Genomic DNA, 22831 nt, shown 5'->3' on the forward strand with positions numbered 1-22831 from the left:
TTCATGATGGCTGAAAAGAATCTGCAGACCTGGGTTCTAGTGGTAGCTTTGTTACTGCTTTGCTATGTGATCCTAATTAGTCAAGTCATTGAACAGCTCTATGTCTGCTTCCCCAACTATAAAATGGAAATAATAACAGTATCTTCCAGTGGTGTTTTGAGGATTGAATTTGATAATGAATAGGAAGGTGTTTTGAAGAGTGGCATAGTAGATAGAGATGATGTACTTGGAGCCAGGAAAACCGAGGTTCAAGTCTCACCTCTTATCCCACACTAGATGTGTGACTGAATATCCCTCTATGTTCTAAGCAGCTTTCTGAAACTATGTATTACAGAGATGACAACCTCAAATTGTAAAAGGGAGTTTCCTAATTTGGGAGTACTCCATGCCAGTGAAGGGCATCTAGGTGGCACCACAGAGAGATGGTCAGGCCTGGAATCAGGAAGACCTAAGTTCAACTCCAACCTCAGACACTTACTACTTGTGTGACCCTGGGCAAGTCACTTAATCCTGTTTCCTCATCTGTAAAATGAGCTGGAGAAGTAAATGGCAAACCATTTTAGTATCTCTGCCAAGAAAACCACAAATGGGGTGAGGACGAGTCAGACGCAACTGGAAATGAGCGACAATCACAAAATACCAATGAAATCACAAGTTCAATGTATGACAACTAACTTTGATAGACTGGGCTCCTCTCAGCAATGCAAGGATATAAGACAACTCTAAAAGACTCATGATGGAAAGACATATCCACATCCAGAGAAAGAATGACAGAGTCTGAGGACAGATTGAAGCAAACTGCTTGCTCTCTTTTTTTTGTTCCCTCTCTCATTGTTCATTCCATTGGTTATAATCCCTCTTTACAACCTGACAAATGTTTAATATGAAGGTATTTGTAAAACCTTTATTTGACTGCATGCTGACATTGGGAAGGGAAGGGGAGAAAATTTGAAACTCAAGGGATTGTGGAACTGAATGTTGTAAACTAAAAGTAAATTTTAAAAAAAGAAAAGAAATCACATGTTCAGAACCCATCTCTAATTGTTAGGAAGCTTTTCTTCATATTAGGCTGCTTATTCTTCTCCCCTCTATTTTATCTCCTTTTATTTATTCATTCCTTTCTTTATTTGTAATTTGGTCATATTAATGTCTCTTATTTATAGATCTGGCTGCATCAATTCTCTGTCCAAAAACTTGCAGTGATTCTCTGTTGTCTACCAAATGAAGTACAGACTCCTCTGCTTGATGTTCAAGGCCTTCCACAATCTGGCACTGTCTTACTTTCCCAGACTTGGCTGATTTCACTCCCTACCATGCATTCTGGGTTGGATTAGTCTGTCCCCTAAAATGACCCATGTTTTCTATTGATTGTTTCTTTTCTCCCCACCCTTCCCTTTAACCTACTGAGTTGTGACTCAATCTCTAAACGTTAGAGTCTAAAAGTCCAATCTAGATGCTACCTTCTCCAGGTAGTCTTCTCTGATTTCATATGCCTAGAATGACTTACCCTCTCAGACCTCCCATACACTTCTCATCTATTTTTTTAAATTTGAGATTTTACAGCAGCCACTCATGGCTGATCCCAATATACACACAAAAGCTTCAACCTGCTTGGTTTTTCCAACATGTACTAGTTCATCCCTTCTTAGGCATCCTGGTTGCCTCCCAATTCCCGGGGCTCACTATATTAGTGTGGGGACTCTGGACGTCTGAAAAACCAACCTCATCTCAGAATCCCTGAATTCAAGGGATCCATCAGCTTCAGCCTCCTCAGCAGCATGGAATGCATCTTGGTTTTTCCCCACTAATCCATTTCTTACTTATTATTTAGCATATGAAGTTAGCTGTGCTCTGTTTTGTCTCCAAAACTATACATTCCTTGGGGACAAGAACCTTGTTTATATAAACCTCATATCCCTCACATTCATACTAGAGAGAATGCAGTGCTCTACATGGGAGGACTTGAATTGTCTTCTTCCTAGCTCTGAGGTCAGACTTAATTGACCATGTTTTCCTTCTTTCCTTCCCCCATTTCCCTTTAGGAGTCATTTTATAAGGCTAGATGGCCAGAAAGAAGTCTCTAGGGGCCTTGGATTATAGACTTGGCCCCCATTCATTGGTGTTTGGTATATGTAAATATGGAAGCCAATAAATGCCTATAGTGGTTGTGTGGCCTGGATAATGGATCTGCCCTAAATTTCCAGGACAAGTAAAATAAATGGGGAATCGTCCTCTCCCCTTATACTATTCATGTTAAGATAAAATTTGTGAATATTCTTGGCATATCCTAGATTTCCAAAGGAAAAAATTTAAATTTCTGTAGCTCTAGTACTATAAAATAATTTTGATAAGTATTTTTTTAAAGTGGTGCTTAACATATCCAATAAAAACAAATTGCTTTGTTCAGTGTTGCTTTCCAGAGCACTCTCTGGCTATGTTCTCTGCATTCCCAAGTTAGGGCAATTCTTTGTGTTAGCTCCCCATCTGTGATCATAGCTCAGATTTACATAGTTTAAAGTCTGCAATGTGCTTGACATATATTATCTCTTTTGATTCTCAAAAAAAATAATTATGTGATCTAGGTGTTATTTCCATTTTACAGACTGGGAAATCGAGGCTGAGAGGTGACGGGGCTGAGCCATATAGCTAGTAGATATCTGAGGCAGGATTCATACATACCCAGGTCTCCCTGGCTCCCTGGGTTGCCTAGATATCTTCCCTCTCGCTCACTCCTATCTCTCCCACCAAGCTCCTTACTTCAATCGTGACTTCCTGGAATTCTTCAGCTACCATACACCTTCCTGCCCTTCCTCAGAAGCCCACCTCCTTCCATGAGCATGCTTCTTTGATTAGGGGGGAGGTGGGAGATAAGGAAAAAATTGTTAATGGTCTGTGTTCATTCATCTTATCTCTTTTATCCTAAGATAATAATAATCCCTTATATTGGTAGAGTGCTTTGTTCTTTTTCAAAGCATGTTCACATCTCTTATCTCATTTGATTCTCACAATAATCCTGGGAGACCTGACATTATTATTGCTATTTGATAGATTAAAAAAATCTGAGGCACATAGAGGTCAGGTGACTTGCTGAAAGTCACACAACTAATTAGTTGTGTGAAACTTGGACAAAATTCTGAATTTCCTGAGTCTCAGGGCTCTTTCTACAAGCTTGGTGGTCAAGAACAGGTTGCTTAAGTGGCCTCCATGAAAAGTGGAAGGATACGTACTCAAGTCCTAGAAGAGCAAGGGAACCAGATTATCCCACAGTAGGGAAGGGAACAATCATTTATTAAGCACCTACTATGTTCCACACACTTAATCTCTGTACAAATATCATCTCATTTAACCCTCATATCATCCCTGAGAGGTATGGACTATTATCACCCCCATTTTACAGATGATGAAACTGGCAGTTTAATTGACCTTCCCAAGGACACACAGCTAATAAGTGTCTAAGGCAGATCTTCCTGACTCCAGCACTGAGCAGAGATGAGGTGGGATTGTTGAAATTGATGGGGGTGGTGGTGATGACCATTACCCCAGCAAGAACTTGGGCAGCCTTAACACTGGTCCTCATCTCATGATCTGGCCTTAATACTCTTCCCCAAATAAAAATAGCTGATATTTCTGTCAAACTTTAGCAAGAAAGCAATTTTAGATGCTATCTCACTTGACCCTCACACGACCTACGTCAGACATGTGCATAATAATGATCAGATCACAGATTTAGAGCTGGAAAGAAAATGTGAGGCCACTGAGGACAACCCCCAGAGATATTAAGTGATTTGCAGTGTCACCAGGCAAGAGTCTAAGAGCAGAATTTGAACCCAGGTTTTCTGACTGCAGGTTGAGGGCCCTGTGTGTACATTGTACCACAATGCCTCTTGTGTGATACTGTAACACTGAAAAAGTATCTTTTCCAAAACTACCCCAGTGATGTTATATGGAATGCTCAGACAGTCCTCAGGTGGTACTTGGGCAATGAGACAATTCAGGGCTCCTTCCACAACAGCACGGCTGCTTCCAGGCTGGAAAAAGGGAAGCTGAAAGGAAGGGTAGCAAAGGAACCTGCCCGAGTGAACAAGTGTGTGCAAATAGACTAAATGAGTGACACATAATTACTTAAAATTGTTAGTTAGCAGTGGATGTAAATAACCTCAAAAATACGTAGGGATGGGCAAAGATGTTAATAAATTAGAGTTAATTACTTAACAGCTAATTGAAATAATAATGGCTCCTATTTGAATATGCTAATACCATTGAACCTGCCTTGAAAAGGTAATTGAAATAAAAATAGGGCGAATTTAAATGGTGCCTACAACCAGTCAAAGGCAAAGGCGGAGGAGGCGGGAGGCGGGGAGGCGGGAGGAAGAGCTCCGTGTCATGGTCCTGAATGGAAACCTCCTTAGCCCGGCTTCCCATAGGCTGGAGGACTGGAAGCCTCGGGGAAGGGCTGAGCGGCCAACCAATCAAAGGAGGGCACCAGGATCTGAAGATTTGCAGCCCAGAGAAGGGAGTGGGACGTGCCTAGCTTTGGAAATGCGCGCCTTTCCCTGGAGATGGAAGGCGATCCTTTCTCTCCCCAGCTTTTCTAATTCAAAGACCCTCCACTCCATCGTTGGCTGGTTAGCACACTGACCCTCATTCCCCCTGCAAGTCACGTTTAGTCCTTTAATAAATGAACATGCGTTTATTAAGTGCCTAATAATAACGGTAGCTAGGGTTTGTATAGCATGGTAAGGTTTGCAAAACATTTTACTTGTTATCTCCTTAGGCTCTGAGCTAGGCTTTGGAGGTAGAAATAAAGGAAGGAAACAATTGTTAGTCTCAAAGATGGAAGAATGAATGAATGAATAAAAAAGCACTTAAGGTGACAGGCCCAGGGCTAGGCAAGGGAGGTACAAATAAAGGAAGGAAACAATGAATGCATGAGTGAATGAATAAAAAAAGCACTTAAGGGGACAGGCTCTGGGCTAGGCACAGGTGGTACAAATACAAAAGCAAAGCAATTACTGCTCTCAAGCAGCTTCCATTCTAATACAATTCTCATCCTTGTTCAGTCTTGTCTGACTCTTCATGACCCCATTTGGGGTTTTCTGGGCAGAGATACTGAAGTGGGTTTTGCCATTTTCTTTTCCAGTTCATTTTACAGATGAGGAAACCGAGGCAAGCAGGGTGAAATGACTTGCCCAGGGTCACATAGCTAGTAAGTGCCTGAGACCAGATTTGAACTCAGGAAGATGAGTCTTCCTAACTCCAGGCCTGGCCGTCTATCAATTCCAACACCTAGCTGCCCCAGTACAATCCTAGGCTTTTTTTTTTTTAAGCAATCAGGGTTAAGTAACTTGCTCAAGGTTACACAGCCAGAACCAGTTATTTCTGGGTGTGGTGCTCATCAGAGCCCGGGATTCGATCCAGGTCATCCCAACACTGGAGCCGGTGCTCTTACTCGCTGAGCCACCTGGCCGCCCCAATCCTAGGCTTTTCTAATTACTGGTTCCCTTAGTTCCAAGATTTTCCCTGCCTCTCCTCTATTTAACTGATCCTTCAGGAAACTTCCCAGACTTGTCCAGGATAGAGACCCAGACCTAAAGAAAGAAAGACTTGGATTTGAATCTTGCCTAAAAGACTTACTAGCAGTGTGACCTGGGCAAATCATTTAATGTCTTTGGCCCTCGGTTCACAGAATGGAGGGGAAACTGGGAGAGGTCAGTCAGGCAATAACATTGCATAATAGTTCATCTAACTTCCTTTTCCATCCCAGGTCAGAACAAGATTTTAGAAAGAACCTTTATAGATTGCCTAAGTCAACCCCTCTATTTTTCAGATGAGGGAATTGAGAAGGAAGTAACCCAAAGTTAAGAAGAGGTAAAGTGGGGTGTTGTGGGGCAAGAGAGGAGAGTTCAAGGAGGATTAAGGGAATATACCACAGAGGAGGCAGCTGGGGGATTGAACACAAGACCTGCAATCCAGAAGGCCCCTCCTCCTGAGCTCAAATCTGGCCTCAAACACTAATTAGCTGCATGACCCTGAGCAAGTCACTTAATCCACTTTGCCTCAGTTTTCTCATCTGTAAAATAAGCTGGAGAAGGAAATGGCAAACCACTCCATTATCTCTGCTACAAAAACCCCAAATGACATCCTGGAGAGCCGTACACAACTGAATAACAACATTGATGAGGGAGGGGATCAAGCACAAGAGAAAAGGAAAAGGGGGAAGAAGAAAGAGTCTGAGAATGAAGGGATGAGGAATGAAGCCTCTAGGCCTCAGTTTCCCCATCTGTAGGAGTTGGATTAGGTGATCTCTTAGGTCCCTTCCAACCCTAGCCATCTATGATTCTGAATCTAAGCACAGACAAGATTCAAACCTTCAACTGCAAAAGGGGGGCCTTGAACAAGATGAGTGCTTTCAGCCCTAAAACGTATCATCCTAAGACTCCATGATTACCTGAGGCAAGGGCCTTAAAAAAAAGAATGAGGGTCAAAATTTAGTTGTTGGGAATTGAGGGAATCTTGACTTGGCTCTCAAAGAAATCTTTCTCCAACCCTCCTCTACTTCTGAGTCTCAATTTTCTCATCTATAAAATGAAATGAGTAATTGTTTTTCACAGTGACCTGGCAAGAATCTCGGACTGCTGCCCAGCCTCCAATATGCCTTGCTTCCAGGGCAGAAGAAACCAGAGTTCAAAGAGTCAGAGGGCCCTAGGGAGAGACGAAAGGGAGGGATCAGGTGAAGGAGGGGGAAAAGGAGAAGGGAACAAATCGACGAAATGAGAAAGGGACAAGGAAAAGAAGAGAGGGGAAAAAAGAGCACAACAAAGCTGGAGAGATGGTAGCAGAGAATAAATGTGGCTGGATGTGGTGCGGGCAGCAGATAGAGAGCTTACAGGCTTGACAAACCCCCAGTGCTTGCAATTACATGAGTCTGCTGGGCTAGAAAATCTGCTTTAGGTCATCAGATTCATGTCGGTCCAATTAAGATAAGAGCCATCTCTCCCTTCCCACCCAAGGGCTGGATCTTAGAGAAGACAGGCAGGGGGTGATACTGCAGCCTGGGCTGGTGTCAGCCAGGGTTCAAAATGCCCCTCATAGGAGAAGCTGTGGATGGGAGGGAGAACCAAAGGCAGTCCTCCATCCCTGGAAGCCACTCTGGCTGGAGTGCTGGAAGGGGAAAGTTGAGGAAGGGTTAAAGAACAAAGCAAGGAGCCTCCCTCCTTACTGGGATGTTGGCAGAAGGGATCCTTAGCCATAGAATGCCCTCTCTCCCTCATTCCGGCCCCAGGGCTGGATGGAAGACAGAAGCTCTTGGCTCCTCCCAGGCCCTGGCTTGAAATGTTGGTGCACATACTTCATGTCCACCAGCTATGTCTATGACCCTCTTAGCCTTGCATTATGTTCACAACTGGATACCTGCCCTCCAGAAGTTTCCAGTCTCTGGTGGTATCACACATATAGACACTACCTATGGCCACACAGATATTCCATTAACAAGTTTTTTGTTTGTTTTTTGGAGAGGGGAAGGCAAGGCAATTGGCGTTTAAGTGACTTGCCCAAGGTCACGCAGCTAGTGTCAAGTGTCTGATGCCAAATTTGAACTCAGGTCTTCCTGACTCAAGGTCAGTGCTCCAACATGTTTTTAAAGGCAGGTGCATTTGCTTTTGTTATGATTCATAGAATCATAGGGTCATAGGGATGAAAAGACCCTTAGATGTCATCTAATACTACTCCTTCACTTTACTGTGGAGAAAGCAGAGGCCCAGAGAGGTTAAATGACCACCTATTTGCAGAGGCAGGATTTGAACCCAGGGTCCCTGACTCCAAATCCATCACTCTTTTCACTGTATCACTGTGTGACTATCTGGTCAGGTTCACATTGGCTGAAACCAATCTGGATATGGTGGGGGCGCAGGATGAATGCTGGGGTTTGAAGGAAAGTTAAGCCCTCATCCTGGCCCACTGAGGATGAAAAGACTTCCCAGAGGAGGAGGGATTTCTTTAGACCAGGAAGCTCTTAAATCATTCCATTATCATCAGAGTGATACCCTTCCTGAGAAGTGGGATCAGAGAGCCTACCACTCTGGAAATCTGACTGAACCAAACAGGAGACACACATTAGACATTATTCTGATTATACAAGCTGGAACCTGTTCCAGATTCTTCTTAAAGAAATTCTGATGTCTCACCAGAGCAAGAGAGAAGGGATTTTCCTGGTATCACTGGAATTCCTTTCCAAGGTCGCTGGCTTTGGACAGTTTAGGTTAGTCCCTCTGCATCTATGGGTGCTTTTCATCAATTTAACCCTATTCATGCATAAGGAAGTAAGTTCCTGATAGGTCATAAATCAAGCTCCTTCTCACTCATGGTGTATTTAAGGGACCCCATGGGGGAGAGAATGAGACAGGGCTTCTTGGTACCTGATTTTCCACTTAACCAGTAAAGAAAGACACTGTTAAAGAGAAATTCTGACCATAACTTTTTCCAATGTCCTGGGAGAAAGGGAATAAACATTTACAAAGCACCCACTATGGGCCAGGAACCATGCTGAATGCTTTATAAATACTATGCTATTTGAGTCTCACAACAACCCTTAGAGGTAGATACCGTTATTATCCCTATTTTACTATTGAGGAAACTGAGGCAAACAGGTTAAGTAACTTGCCCAGGGTCATACAGTTAGCAGAGGTTGGATTTAAACTCAGGCAGCTAGGCGGCTCAGTAGATAAGAGTGCCAGGCCTGAAGTCAGGAAGAATCATCTTCCTCAGTTCAAATCTGGCCTCAGAAACTTACTTACTTACTAGCAAGTCACTTGACTCTGTTTGCCTTTGTTCCCTCATCTGTAAAATGAGCTGGAGAAGAAAATGGAAAATGACTTCAGCATCTTTGCCAAGAAAACCCCCAAAAGGGGTCACTGAAAAATAACTGAAGAACTTCCTGACTCCAGGTCTAGCGCTCCACCCGCCATGCCCTGATCTGCACAAAAGGCTCAGGATCTGGTTCCTGTTCTGCCAGCTCACCAGGTGCAGTGACCTTGGGGAAGGCCCACAGTCTGTCCAAGCCTGCTTTCCCACTTACTAAATGCTGATACCAATACCCACACTACCTGCCCCACAGGGTGGATGGGATAATAGATGTGAAAACGCTTCGGAAAGTATAAAATGCTATCCACGTATGAGTTATTATTAGAGTTATGATCTCGTCTGTAAACTAATCCTCTGCAATACAGAAACCAGTAGACAGACCCTACGCTAAGTGTGATCTGAGCCATAGTCTAAGTGTGGAGAGGACAAAGAATCCTGGGGATGGGAAAGGGGTTCAGTCGGTCATCTGAGAACTGTTTATAAAGTATACTAAATATAAAACTATATTATGTGCCAGACATTTGCTAAGAACTGGGGATACAAAAAGAGGCAAAAAGCTATCCTTACCCTCAAGGAGCTTACAGTCTAATGGGGAAGACAAGTACTTTTTAGAAAGCAACGTTTAGGATAAATAGGAAATAATGAAGAGGGCTTAGACACTAGACATAAGAGTTGGGAAAGGCTAATAGAAGATGAAACTTTAGTTGATACTACAAGGGAGCCACTAGAAAGTGTGAGGAGAGACAGATTTGGGGTATGGGAGACATGCAGAAAGAATGGCTGACGGGGTGTCTAAAAAGTAGGCAAACAGATTTATCATCTAGTCTCACCCCCTCATCTTATAAAAGAGGAAACTGAGGCTCAATGGTGGAGGGAGTTAGATATGTCAAGTTAATGGCAGAGTCAGGACTTGGACCTGGGCCTTTCAATCTAGTGCTCTGGGAGAGTTAGTGAAAAGAATAAGTTGGAATCAAAAGATCTGAGTTCAAATGTGACCAAACTTCTTTCCTCAGTTCCCTCATCTTTAGAATAAGAGAGTCGGGCTAGCTAATGTCTGAGTGCCTTTCTAGCATTAGTATAGTGGCAAGGGGTACCACAACTGTGGTGTTTGTTCAGCCCTTTTAGTTGTGTCAACCCCATTTGGGGTTTTCTTGGCAGAGATACTAGAGTGGTTCGCCCTCTCCAGCTCATTTTATAGATGAGGGAACTGAGGCAAACTGGGTAAAGTGACTTGCTCAGAGTCACACAGCTAGTAAGTGTCTGAAGCTGGATTTGAACTTGAGAAAATGAATGTTCTTGACTCAGGGCCTGGTGCTAGCTGCCCCACAGAGTCAGAAGATCTGGGCTCAAATCTCAGTTTGGCTACTTAGCAGTTGTGTGATTTGGGGCAAATCAATCTCTCTTGTCCTTAGTTTCCTGACCTGTAAAACAAGGCAGTTGTGCTAGATAACTTTTAAGGTCCCTTCCCACTCTAAATCTATGACCTTTGTAGGAAAGGGGTAACTAGGTGGTTCAGTGGATAGAGTACTACTGGACCTGGAGACAATTACTAGCTGGGTGACCCTAGACAAGACACTTAACCCTGTTTGCCTCACTTTCCTCATCTGTAAAATGAGCTAGAGATGGAAATAGCAAACCACTCCAGTATCTTTGCCAAGAAAACCCCAAATGGGTCACAAAGAGTCAGATACAACGGAAACAACTGAAAAACAAAAACTGTATGAGAAGATTGGACCAGATAGCCTCTGAAGGCCCTTCCAGCTCTTGACCTAGGATCTCGGGATCTTTCCTCCATACCATGTTGCCACTCATAACTACTCCATGGAAGGCATTTTACATACCTCCATCTCGGACGTGGAGGTGAGATACAGCCTATGGAGAACGGGAGAGGACCAAGGACGTGGATGGAATACAATTCTACTCTCAACTCAGTAAAACATGGCCATGTCTGGGCACTGGATGCCCAATCCTGACACTGAGGGAGAAATTCTAACCAACAGACACTTACAAGATGCAGAGATCAGCCTAAATCTTGGTGTAAATTTTTTTGGTACGAGTTCTTAATCTAGACCTCTGAAATCCCAACTCTAGCATTTACTAGTTTGTTGACCCTGGTCAAATTATTTAGCTTCTCAGAAATCTCAGTTTCTGTAAAATGGGTTAATAAAACTTGCTTTACTTACTTTACAGAATCTTGTGAGGAAACTGAAATGTGTACCTGAAGAGAGTCTTACTTGTATCAGTGTCCTTACACTTATCCTTTAACTGTGTTTCTTTGTATAAGGGAGGGCTCTATGGGGGAGGAGTTAAATTAGAAAGATATTAGAAAGTGATTGGCATATCAAAACAAAAGAATAGGGGCGGCTAGGTGGTGCAGTGAATAGAGCACTGGCTCTGGAGTCAGGAGAACCTGGGGACCTGGGTTCTGATGGGGCCTCAGACACAACACAAAAACTAGCCGTGTGACCCAATTAACCCCAATTGCCCTCCCAAAAAAAGAATAACAATATAACATTTAAAACTCCTTAAATGCTATAGAAATATGGCTTATTAATTTAAAAATAATAATCTTATCTCAGGAGACAGCATCTCACAGTACACTGGATGCCCCTCTCTGGCACTACCTCCCCCCCATCCTAGAGCCCAAGAGTCATAGAAAATGAAAAGGCTCTTAGATCAAAATCACAGGCTCAAGAATGGTGAACACATTACACAGCAGAACAGATTTTTTGACTTTCCAGAGCCCTTTTAGTAGTATCCATGATACCATCCTGCAGAAGCTTCCTGGTTTAGAAAGTAAAACAATGGGCTAAGAGTTCAAACACTTAGGACTCTTAGTCCTGACTGGTTCTAGTTACAAGACCTTGGACAAGTCATTTCCCTCTTTCTGGTCTTCAGATTTCTCCTCCTATATGAAAAAATGAAGGCAGACTAAATAATTTCTAGAATTCCTTCTAACCCTAATATTCTGTGATTCTAAGGAGGGCTGGTCTTTCTGATAAGGAAACTGAGGGAAGGAGCTGGGTGTGGGGGGAGCCCCAGGTGGGACTGGGAATTGCGAGCAGGACTCAGATCTCCTGCCTCATATTTAGAGACAGGAATCCGATGCTCTGAACCCTTCTTGCACAGATAAAGGCGAGGGAGATTCAGGCTTGAAGTGACCTACTGGGGGCCACACAACTAGAAGGTGTGTGGGGGGGAGCCGGGTTTGACCTCGTCTCCCTACTCAGTGCTTGGCCCCCAGCCTCACCCACTCACCCACGACTTGTCTGGGACTGAAGGAGACTCCCTCCTTCCCATAGTGGCAGACACCTCCCCAGCAGGCGAGCCGAGAGCGAGCTTGGCTTTTGTTTTCCTGCCGGGGAAGCAATTAGTCGTGCCTTCCCACTCAGGTTGGCCGCGGCGGGCGGCAGAGCTGAGGAGTTACGGTGAGTAATCCTGCCCAGTCATCATTCGGCCCTGGCAGGGGAGGGGGCATCTTGGGGGTGGGGGTGGGGGGGAGAAGGGAGGGTAGGGTAGAGAGAAACATCCGCCCTCCCCTTCCAGGGCCAGGGCTGGAGAAACTCATCGAATTGCAAATGCCCAAGCAAAAGGGAGAAAGAGCCCAAACTTGACATTTGCATTTCAAACACTTATATCAGCAAAACAAATAACAGTAATTATACCATTTGCATATTTTGTTAAATGATTGTTTAGCGAGGTGGGGAGAGGGTGTGCGAGCCCAAGGAAAGCGCTGATGCCAGCAGCCCAGCTAGGCGGAACAGCTGTTCCCAGGCTCCCCAGGTCTGGCGGTGCTTTCGCAAAAATGGTGTGGATTCTAAATCTTTGGGGGTGGGGTGGAGGGGGAGAATGAAACGCCCAAAGCAATGGCGGCATCCCCTCCAGGGGCTAAAGGATGGAGTCAGTCTCACAACTGGGGGGGGGGGGGGGCGTTGGGGACTCGGAGGTCCAACCACCGCATTTTTTTTAAACAAGTAAGTAAACTGAAGCCCAGGGAGTTTAGGTGACTTGTCCACAGTCACAGGGTGAGGGAGTTGGGATTTGAACCCAGGTCCTAAGGTTTCCCCACAATATCAGAGTTGGATCGCCTAGTCCAACCCCCTCATTTTACACAGGAAAAAAACCCACAACTTTGGCCCAGAGGGGGAAATGACTGGGCTAAGGAAAGTAGTAGAAATAGATTCTGAATCCAGAATAAAGTTTTTATACCAGTTTCTCAATATACCTCTTCCCCTCCCCCCAACACCATTGATTCCTTACCTGTGGCAAAGAAAAACTGTCAAGCCAAGGCTAAAAAACTACTTTGACAAAGTATGTGCCATTCTGCTCCCCTAGCCCCCTTAACCACACTCTGCCTCCCTTTCCTTCCAATCAGAAGGAGGTCTCAGCATCTCCCTCTCTCAGCCGCCTCTTCTCCTTCGTTTCCACAGGGCATTGTGTTCAGCTGGCAAATTCATGTCCCACTCCCTTGATTATATTTCCCCCCACAAGGTTGAGTGTTAGTCTTGCTAGGGAGAACTGGCACTTTAATAGGAAACACTCCCTTGCAAGGAGGGAGTTTCATCCTGTGTACTTGTATCCCTAGCACAGAGTAGGTCCTTAATAAATACCTGTTGATTGATATAAAAGAACAAAAAGTCATTGAGTTAAAAACTGAATTTCTAATGGAAGAGTTTGTGACTCAACTGCAAAGGAAATCTGACCAACATCCTTTCAAATTATTTTCTGGAGGCCTGCTGTGGGTCAAGTGACTTTGTTGTTACTGTTCAGGCATTTTTCAGTCATGTCCCACTCTGTGACCCCATTTGAGGTGTTCTTGGCAAACATACTAGAGGGGTTTGCCATTTCCTTTTCCAGCTCATTTTTTTTTTTTTTACAAAAAAGGAAACTAAGGCAGAGTTAAGTGACTTGCCCAGTCACATGGCTACTAAGTATCTGAGGTCTGATTTGAACTCAGGTCTTTTTGACTCCAAACCTGGTACTTCATCCATCATGCCCCCAGAAGTGACTTACCCAGGGTCATAGAGGTAGAAGTATCAGAGGTGGGATTTGAACCTATGTAACGCAGAGTTACAGGGGATCCATCTGAAAAGGTCTCAGTCTAATGCCACCTTTGTCCATTATCTCTACAGGTCTTAGGACAACATCCAGTCTGTGTGAACACTTGCATAGACAGAGCTCACTACCTCAAAAAGGCTGCCTATTCTATTCTATTTTTGTTAAGTAAGTACTGATTATTAAGAAGTTTTTATATCGAGCAGAAATCTTCCCAGGAAATTCCACCCATTGCTCCAAGTTCTGATTTATGGGGCCAAACAAAGCAAATGTGATCCCTCTTCCATGTGAAATAGCCTTTCACTTAGGATTTGAAAGGTGGAAGGGACCTGCCTCTTGGGGTAGCTACGTGCTGAAGTGGATAGACAGGCCTGGAATCATCTTCATGAGCCCAACTCTGGTCTCAGACACTTACTAGCTGGGTGACCCTGGGCAAGTCACTTAACTCTGACTCAGTTTCCTCATCTGCAAAATGAGCTGGAAAAGAAAAAGGTAAACCACTCCAGTATCTCTGCCAAGAACAGGTGGGGGTGGGAGTCATAGAGCAGGACTATGGCTGAACAACAACAAAGTCTCTTGACCCAGGGTTCTATGGGGTCAGGAAGAGTCAGACATGACTATCAAATGACTAAACAAGTAATGTGTTCAAACACTGTGCTAGGCACAAAGACCAAGGATAAATATACAAAACATACAAAATAAATGCAAAGGGGGTGTGTGTCTGAGTGTATGTCTGTATGAATGAGTGTGTGCATGTGTGATATGTGTGTGTGAGTGTGTGCATGTGATGTGTGTGTGTGTGTAAGCACTACCTGGGGGAAGGGTCAGGAAAGGCCTCCAGTAAGAGGCACCACAGCTCTTGAGCTGTGCCACAAAGGAAGTTAAGGATTCTAGTAGCAGACAAACAGAGTAGTAATGGGCCTGTACTCAGAAAGTCCTGAATTCAAATCCAGCCTCAGATATTTACAAACTATATTACCCTGGGTGAGTCAATTCACTGCTGTCTGCCTCAGTTTCCTTGGCTGCACAATGCTGCTCATAATAGCACCTGCTTCTCTCTCCCAAGGTTGTTTAAAGAGCTTTGCAATGCCTTAAAGCACCACGTGACTGCTAGCTATTATCATTATTCTGCTTCAGCTTCTAAAGTACCACTTCTGCCGCAGAATCGCTTATAGATTTTGCAAGACCCCCTCCAGCAGCCGGGGAAGATCTTCTTGCTGACCACCCCCCAAATCCTAATGAGTCTACCCAAGTAACCTCATGCCTAAAATGGCCCTGGAATTAGTAGCTGGGGAGGTGGGAAATGGGCGGTGGAGAAGACTGATCAGGGTCCCAATGGTGGACATCCACAGCCTGTAAAAAAAACTACCATCTGTCTGGGGAGATGAGCCAGGTGAGACTTTCCCAGAGGCCCTGGGGGGAGGAGAGCCTACACCTGTCAAGGATGCTATCGAGGAAACAGCACCACTAAAGAACACAGAATTTCTGAAGGTCATAGAATTCTGATACTTAATACCCCTATGACCATGAGCTGGTCATTTAATTTCATGGGCCTCAGTTTCCTCATCTGTAAAGTGAGGAGATTTGGTTTTCTACAGCCAGCATTTCCATAGCGCTTTACGGTTTGCAAAGTGCTCTTATTTGTGTTCTATCGCTGATTCTCACAGCAACCCCATGAAGTAGGTGTTGTTATTGTCACCTCCATTTTACAGATGAGGAAACTGAGGCTTTGAGCCCAGAAAGAAGTAGAATGGGCAATAAATGGGGAAACCTCCACTTCAATCTCATCCAGGGCTTCCTTTTTCTGGGGACTTGCCAGGGAATTTCTTGTCCTAAATCTTATCTCTAAATCTTCCAAGCCCTGAGCTCAGTGACAGGCCTGGGCAGCAGGTAGCCAGAGAAGAGAGGGTGTGAAAACCCAAGCCAGGAAAGATTGGGAATCCCTGTCCCACCCCTGCCTGCAGGGGAAAAGGCAACATTTCTCAACTGCAAGAGGAGGACCTGAACCAGTGCCAAGGGCAAGCTTTTCTGTGATAATCAGAACAAAGGACCTGGCGGAATTTCTCCTGGACTCATTTCCCTGAAGCCTGAGGCAGCACCTTTTCAGATGGTAGAGGAGATCTCTAGGTGACACACTGGGGAAATCAGGCAAGGAGAGCCAGAAGGGAAGAAGAGGGGCAGGAGGGCTGGGCTACCCTTGGAGGTGGCACCATGCTAATTACAGGTGCCTAAAGGGACAGAGGATCTTGGGACCTGGGACCTCCTACAAGGGAAAGACCAACTGTACTCCTAGTAATCATGAGTACTTTTGTATGAGACTGGTGTGTACGCACACACATATACAAAAAACTATGAGAGATGAGATTAGCCTCGGTATCCCCTCCCACCTCTCTCCCTCTCCCTCTCTGCTGCTAGAGCCTTTCTTAGCTGCCCTTCAAGTGCATTGTAACAGGGGCCTTCTGAAGATACAATGCCTTCACACAAAGGAGTGACTCTCATGTTGCAATTAGGTCTGAAAGGTCTAGACAGGATGTTCATAAATGGAGTGGGGAACCCTTAAAATCCGTGTATGAGGGTCAAGCAAAAGCAATTAATCATTAAGCATGTATTAATTACCTACTGAGCCAGGCACTGCTAAATGCTGGGGCTAGAAAGACAAAAGAAAAAGAGGCCCTGTTCTGAGGAAGCTTACTTTTAATTGGAGGCAAAAATGTATTAAGTTCAAATCTGGCCTTTGATATTTACTAGCTGTGTGACCCTGGGCAAGTCACTTCATCCTGTTTGCCTCAGTTTCCTCCTCTATAATATGAGCTGGATAAGGAAATGGCAAACCATTCCAGGATCTTTGCCAAGAAAACTCCAAATGGGATCATGAAGAGTTGGAAATGACTGAAAAAAAACAACTGAAAACACATAAGTACCTGTGTGAGGTTGGGCAAACTCCCTGGGCCTCAGTTTCCACATCTGTAAAATGAATGGGTTAGATTAGAATGCCTCTGAAGTTCTTTCCAGTTCTTGATGTATGATTCTATGATCCTATGAAATAAATATTAAATGTATACAAGAAAAATAAAGATAGGTGTATGCTGGTAGATGTTTAACAACCAACTCTCCAGAAAAAAAAAGGTACAACACATTCATTTTTAAATTTAATCTATTATTAACTATTTTTCTATTAACATTTTCTTGATCACTTTCTTAAGTCTAGACAATCAACAAAATAAATCAAGCCCTGAATTGTAGTATTTTTCTGTTTCTGAGGTATAAACACTAATAATTTAAGAAAGTGCATAAAGGGCAGGGTGGGGTCAGGAAAAGCCTGGTGTAAGAGGCCACAGGAGCTGGGCCTGAAGGGAACTAGAGATTCTAAAAGAGAGAGGTAGGAAGGTAGCAAGTGCATTCCAGGCAAAAAAGACAACCTGTACAAAAGCATGATGAGGGGAGACAAATCACGATGTACAGAGAAGAACGGATTGACCAGTTTAGATGCTAGGGTCAAATGAGGTGTTTTGTTTTTAAAGGATGGAGGAGAACTGGGCGAGTCTGTAGGCAGCAGAGGAGTCAGGAGATAAGGAGATTGAAGATTAGAGAGAGAAGGGGACCGATGATTGAGGGAACTGTCTGCCAGAGACAGTATCAAGGTCCAAGCAATAAGCAGAGCTGACCTTGGAAAGGAGAAGGATCTCATCATCAGAGACTGGAGTAAAGGAGGAAAAAATGGTGGATGGAGAGTGATAACAAGGGATTTTGAGATGTAGAAGAAAGGAGAAGAGGAAATCCTTGGTAATCACAATCTATTTTCTTAGTAAAGAAGGTGGCAGCTAGGAGGCAAAGAAAATAGAGCACCGGCCCTGGAGTCAGGAAGACCTGAGTTCAAATCTGCCCTCAGACACTTGACAAGCTTTGTGACCTTGGGCAAGTCACTTAACCCCAATTTGCCCTGCCTACGCCCCTCCAAAAATGTTTTTTAAATATAGGTAAGCTTCTGGAGGGCAAGGACCATTAAAAAAAAGTATGAAGCAAGATCTCCTACTGAGAGACCAATTTGCTTATCCTTTCTATACCCCCAGAGAGACAGCATTACATAGAGTAACGGTTTCCAAAGTACGGTTCAGAGACCTTTGAGACACTTTCAGGGGTCTGTAAGGTCAAAATTGTTTTCATAATAATACGAAGACATTTTAATTGATAATTTGCTAAATGTCACTAGATATAATTCACATCAACAAAAACTCTTTGGGAGGTCCTCAATAATTTTTAAGAGCATAAAGGCATCTGTCCTGAGACCAAAAAGTTTGAGAAAGACCACTATAGGGAATAGAAAAGCTGGCCTCAGAGACTGAGTTCAGGTCCTTTCTCTGACATATAATGGTGGTGTGACCCTGGGCAAGTCACTTTAACTTCTTAGGCAAATCTCTGAGACTAAGCTTCAGAGAAGGTGGAGTATTGTCATCTTCGAGGTCCCTGTATCCCTGAAATTATGGAGGCAGCCCCCGTTCCTATGTCTCCATACTCAAAACATTCCAAGGGAGTGACTCTGTCTTCCTGGATAGTCACAGAACAGCGTGCTCTGGCCTCAGACACTTAGCACAAAAAAGCTAGCCGTGTGACCTTGGGCAAGTTACTTAACCCCAATTGCCCTCCAAAAGGCAAAAAAAAAGGAAAAAAAAAGATATGTACTCCTCTGGTCTCCCAGAGGTGTTTCATAATTCACTAGGGCTTTCGAAAGCCCTGTATATTTGGGTTTCTGTGCTTGGAAAATTGGATGGACTCTTGGTGGGGAGGGATTGGTATTCTAGTATTACAAAGGCACTCCTAATACTTCATGGTAGGCCTGTGCAACATATGGCAGCCTGTGGCCTCTCCTGTTTATCATGTGACCTGCAGCAACCAACCATCATCAGTCTGTCTCTAGTCTAACCTACCTGCAGCTGGAAGAAGTTTAGCCTATTTTAATTCTGGCCCCTACCTACTGCCAAGTTGTGCAGGTCTGCCCTATGGCCCACACATTATCTTCTTTGGATCTTAGACAACCGTCCTCTCTGACCAGCCCTACCTCTTTTGAATAGAAAAGAATTCAAGGCCATGGACGGGACTATGGAATAGAGCAGAGGAAGTCACTGCTGTGACTGTTTAAAGGGCTCCCACCATGATAAGAGCTGAGCCCAGAGAGTCTAGGGCATAGGGCAGACCTGTTTCCTTTAAATGCTTATCCATAAAATCTGTTAAATAGCTTGTCTTCTCAATAAGGGGGAGAATTTGGAACCCCAAATTTGCAAAACAAATATTAAAAATGATTTTTACATGTAATTGGGGGAAAATAAAATACTAAATGAACCATTTAAATATTTACCCATAAACTCCCAGCACTGGCCTCAACTCTCAGGGATGCATTGCATTTAGAAAACCTACTGGGCCATGAAAGTTCACAGGATCACAAAACTACAACTAGAAAAGCCCATCTGGTCCAACCCCTACAGATCCACAGATGAGAAAGCTGAACCCCAGGGAAGCTGTGACTTGCCCAGGGTCACACAGTTAGTAAGTGGAAGAGTCAGAATTCAAATCCAGGTCACAGGATCCTAGAATTATACCTGTAAGAGGATTCCAAGTCTATCCAGTTGAACTCTCTTACTTTACTGACTAGGAAGCTGAAGACCAAGGAGGCTGACTTAACTCAGGGTCATAGAGCTGGTAAGCATCACAGAGAGGATTTGAACTCAGGTCTTCTGACTCCAAATTCAACTTTCTTTCCACTTCACCCCTCAGTGGATGGAGGGAGAGTTAAGAAAAAAGCCCTTCTGTGTGAATATGAGAAGACCCTAGTTATTGGAGACCCTACCTAGCCACACCCCAGCTTAGTCTATCCTGGTGGCCGCACCTTCCAAGAGACCTGTTCCCATACTTTCCAGAACTGGTTTTGGGGGACCTCACCTACCCACACCCCAGCTTAGCCTTCTGTGGTGGCTGCACCTTCTTGGTGCCGTGTCCCTGGAACAGGATTGAAGTTTCCAAGGCTCATGGTTTTGCCTAATCTTTGGCTCTCTGCCAGGTCACTTGCTGCTTTTAGGTCACAGTCCTGCTTTTAGAAAGGTCTCCTGCAGCCTTCATCTGCCTCCAAGAGCATAAGTGATTCAGTGTTCCCAGGCTCCAGTGGCCAAAGTTAACCACCTCCTGTTACTACATGAGCTATGAATCACAGGAACATTGATCTCAAGCTGGAAAAGCACCTCAGAGGCCATCTAGTTCAACTGTCTCATTTTACAGATGAGGAAACTGAGACCCCAGGGATTAAGTGAGTTGCGCGAGGTAGTATGGGTAATAAACATCACGAGGAGTCAGTGCGCTTTCCTCTGTGTTGTTCAGTCACGTCCGACTCTTTGTGACCCTGTATGGAGTTTTCTTGATAAAGATACTGGAGTGATTTGCCATTTTCTTCTCCAGTGGATTAAGTGACTTGACGAAAATCACACAGCTAGTAATTATCAGAGGTCATATTTGAACTCAGGTCTTCCTGACTCCATGCCTGGTACCCTATCCACTGAGCCACCTACCTGCTTCCTTTCCACTGTACCATGAGCCAAATAGCCTTTGCAGGCTGCCTTAGGGCAGGAGGAATGTCGCCAAGGGAGATGAACTTGGTCATGGTGTCAGCTACCCAGTGGACAATTGGGATTTCAGGGGTACATTATGTTTAATCATCATCTACCTAAAATCTTAATCCTTCTTCCATCAATTCTTATCTACGTTATATAAATGATTAGGGGCCTTTTTGTTTTCCCTGCAGACAATAATTCAGTAGAACATAAGCTCCTTAAGAGCAGGAGTTATTATTTTTTTTAATCCCTAGTGCCTAGCAAAATGTTGCAAGTAGTAGGCAGTTAATAATATTTGTTGAATTGAAATCATGCCTCAATAGGCCCCTTGAAATTATACTTGCCTATATTTGGCATAAATAGGTAAATGAATCTCATGTGTATATTATGTCTTCCTGGTAAGATCATAAGCCCCATAAAGATATTATTATTATTAATAATAACAACAGCAAATAGAATTTATATAGTACCCAATGTGAGCCAGGCATTGTGCTAAATGCTAAGTACTTTAGAGATATGATCTCATCTGTTCCTCACCCCCCCCCCCCCAGGTCGCCCTGACTCCAGGCCCGGCCCAGGCTCTAATCATCTCACCACCCAGCTTCTTTTTGTTTCTACTAATGGCACTGGGACTATCACTGGTTTGAAACCTAAATTGTCTTTCACTGTTTTCCCTTCATACTGCCCCTCCTATCCAGTTTGTCCCAAAGTCCTATCCATTGTACCTTCATAGTCTCTCATTTCTCTCCCTCTTTTCCATTTCTATGTTACAACTCTAGCTGAAGCCCTTAACATTTATCATCTGAACAATTCCAGTGGCTTCCTAACTGATCTTCCTGTCTCCAGTCTGTTGATCTGTAGCTGGAGACACATATAGATTAAACTGCCTAAATATCAGTGCTGACTGACTGACCGTGGCAGGCTCAGTAACAATAACAACAACAGTACCTTGAATATATTATATATATATATTTGCTTTTTGGAGGGCAGTGGGGTTAAGTGACTTGTCCAAGGTCACACAGCTAGTTTTTTGTGTTAAGTGTCTGAGGTCAGATTTGAACGCAGGTCATCCTGACTTCAGGGCCGGTACTCTATTCATTGCACCAACTAGCTGCCCCAGTGCCTTGAATACTTTCTGCTTTCTTCAGCATTAAGTCCACATTCTTTAGCCTAGAATTCCATTTCACAATCTGATTCCAGCCTTCCTTTCAGCTTCATCTCCCATTGTCCTTCTTCAATTCACTCTATAGCCTGGAAAAATTCAGACTACTCACTGTTTCCTGAACCCAGCCCCCAAATTCCCATCCTATTTCCTTGCTTTGTCCCTCCCCAACCCATCTCTACTCTGTAGCCCTTCACTTTATTTTCCAAAATACAGGGATGAACATAGAGGAGGTACCTCTTGATAGAAATAAATTGAAGAACAAGCATAGGAAACAGGAGACAGAAAAAGACAGCAATATGGTAGGCAAGGGGAAAACAAGGAGATATAAAGAAAAATATGTCTGCCCTCTGTCCTTCTTCTCCCTTTAACTCTCACTTATCACCACAGCATCTCACACATTCATAAACTCGCCTATCTCTGCACGGTGTCCCTTACACACTTTCAAATGGACTGTCATACATTCTTACACACTGACCCGATAGATCAGTGTGAAGCTGCTTTTTTTTTCTTTTGATAATACATGATCAGTGGTCTCTGAGGTTCCAGGCACCGAGAACTCAGACATTGGCTATAAATACCTTTACACACGGGCAGCTGGGTGGCACAGTGGGTAGAGTGCCAAGCCTGGAGTCAAGAAGACATTTTCTTGAGTTCAAATGCAGTCTCAGACACTTACTGGTTGTATGACCCCAGGAAAGTCACTTCACCCTGTTTACCTCAGTTTCCTTATCTGTAAAATGAGCTGGTGAAGGAAATGGCAAAACCGCTCCAGTATCTTTGCCAAGAAAACCCCAAATCGTGTGATGAAGATTTGGACACGACTGAAATGAAATGACTGAACAATAAACAACAACCTTTATACACGCTCCACTCAGAAATTGTCACGCCCTACCCCACTGCTAACCACATGTACACACCCTTTCTCTCCTGTGCTTTCTTTCCTCCTAACTCCCAGCATATATTTCTAGAAAAGCAGTTTTGTACCTGATGGGATCATCTTGTGAGGCCCCTTCCTCCCTGCCCTGGTCACCAGAGAGGAGATATGGGGGAGGAGGGTGAAGGAAACAAGTGGCAAAGAGTTCAGGGCACTGGTGTTACAAAAGGTAGCAAATCAGCATTCCAGGCTAGGTGCCCTGACCAGCTAGGCTATCTTGGG

The 22831-nt window shown here is 44.0% G+C and overlaps 1 protein-coding gene and 1 long non-coding RNA gene across 5 annotated transcripts in view; one reads left to right on the plus strand and one right to left on the minus strand.

Annotated features, from left to right (window-relative positions):
* Positions 1-22831, minus strand: part of ELFN1 (extracellular leucine rich repeat and fibronectin type III domain containing 1) — a 197429-nt gene that overhangs the window by 91780 nt on the left and 82818 nt on the right. The window lies entirely within an intron of this gene.
* Positions 12045-22831, plus strand: part of LOC138158688 (uncharacterized) — a 45352-nt gene continuing 34565 nt past the window's right edge. For all 3 annotated transcript variants that reach the window (XR_011167708.1, XR_011167710.1, XR_011167709.1), the window contains exons 1-2: positions 12045-12287; positions 13992-14082. This is a non-coding gene — a long non-coding RNA (uncharacterized lncRNA). The remainder of the gene's footprint in view (positions 12288-13991; positions 14083-22831) is intronic.

Source organism: Petaurus breviceps, unplaced genomic scaffold (assembly GCF_028583685.1).
Source record: "Petaurus breviceps papuanus isolate PSGF00001 unplaced genomic scaffold, PetGlider_PUasm1.0 175, whole genome shotgun sequence".
NCBI classification, from domain to species: Eukaryota; Metazoa; Chordata; class Mammalia; order Diprotodontia; family Petauridae; genus Petaurus; species Petaurus breviceps.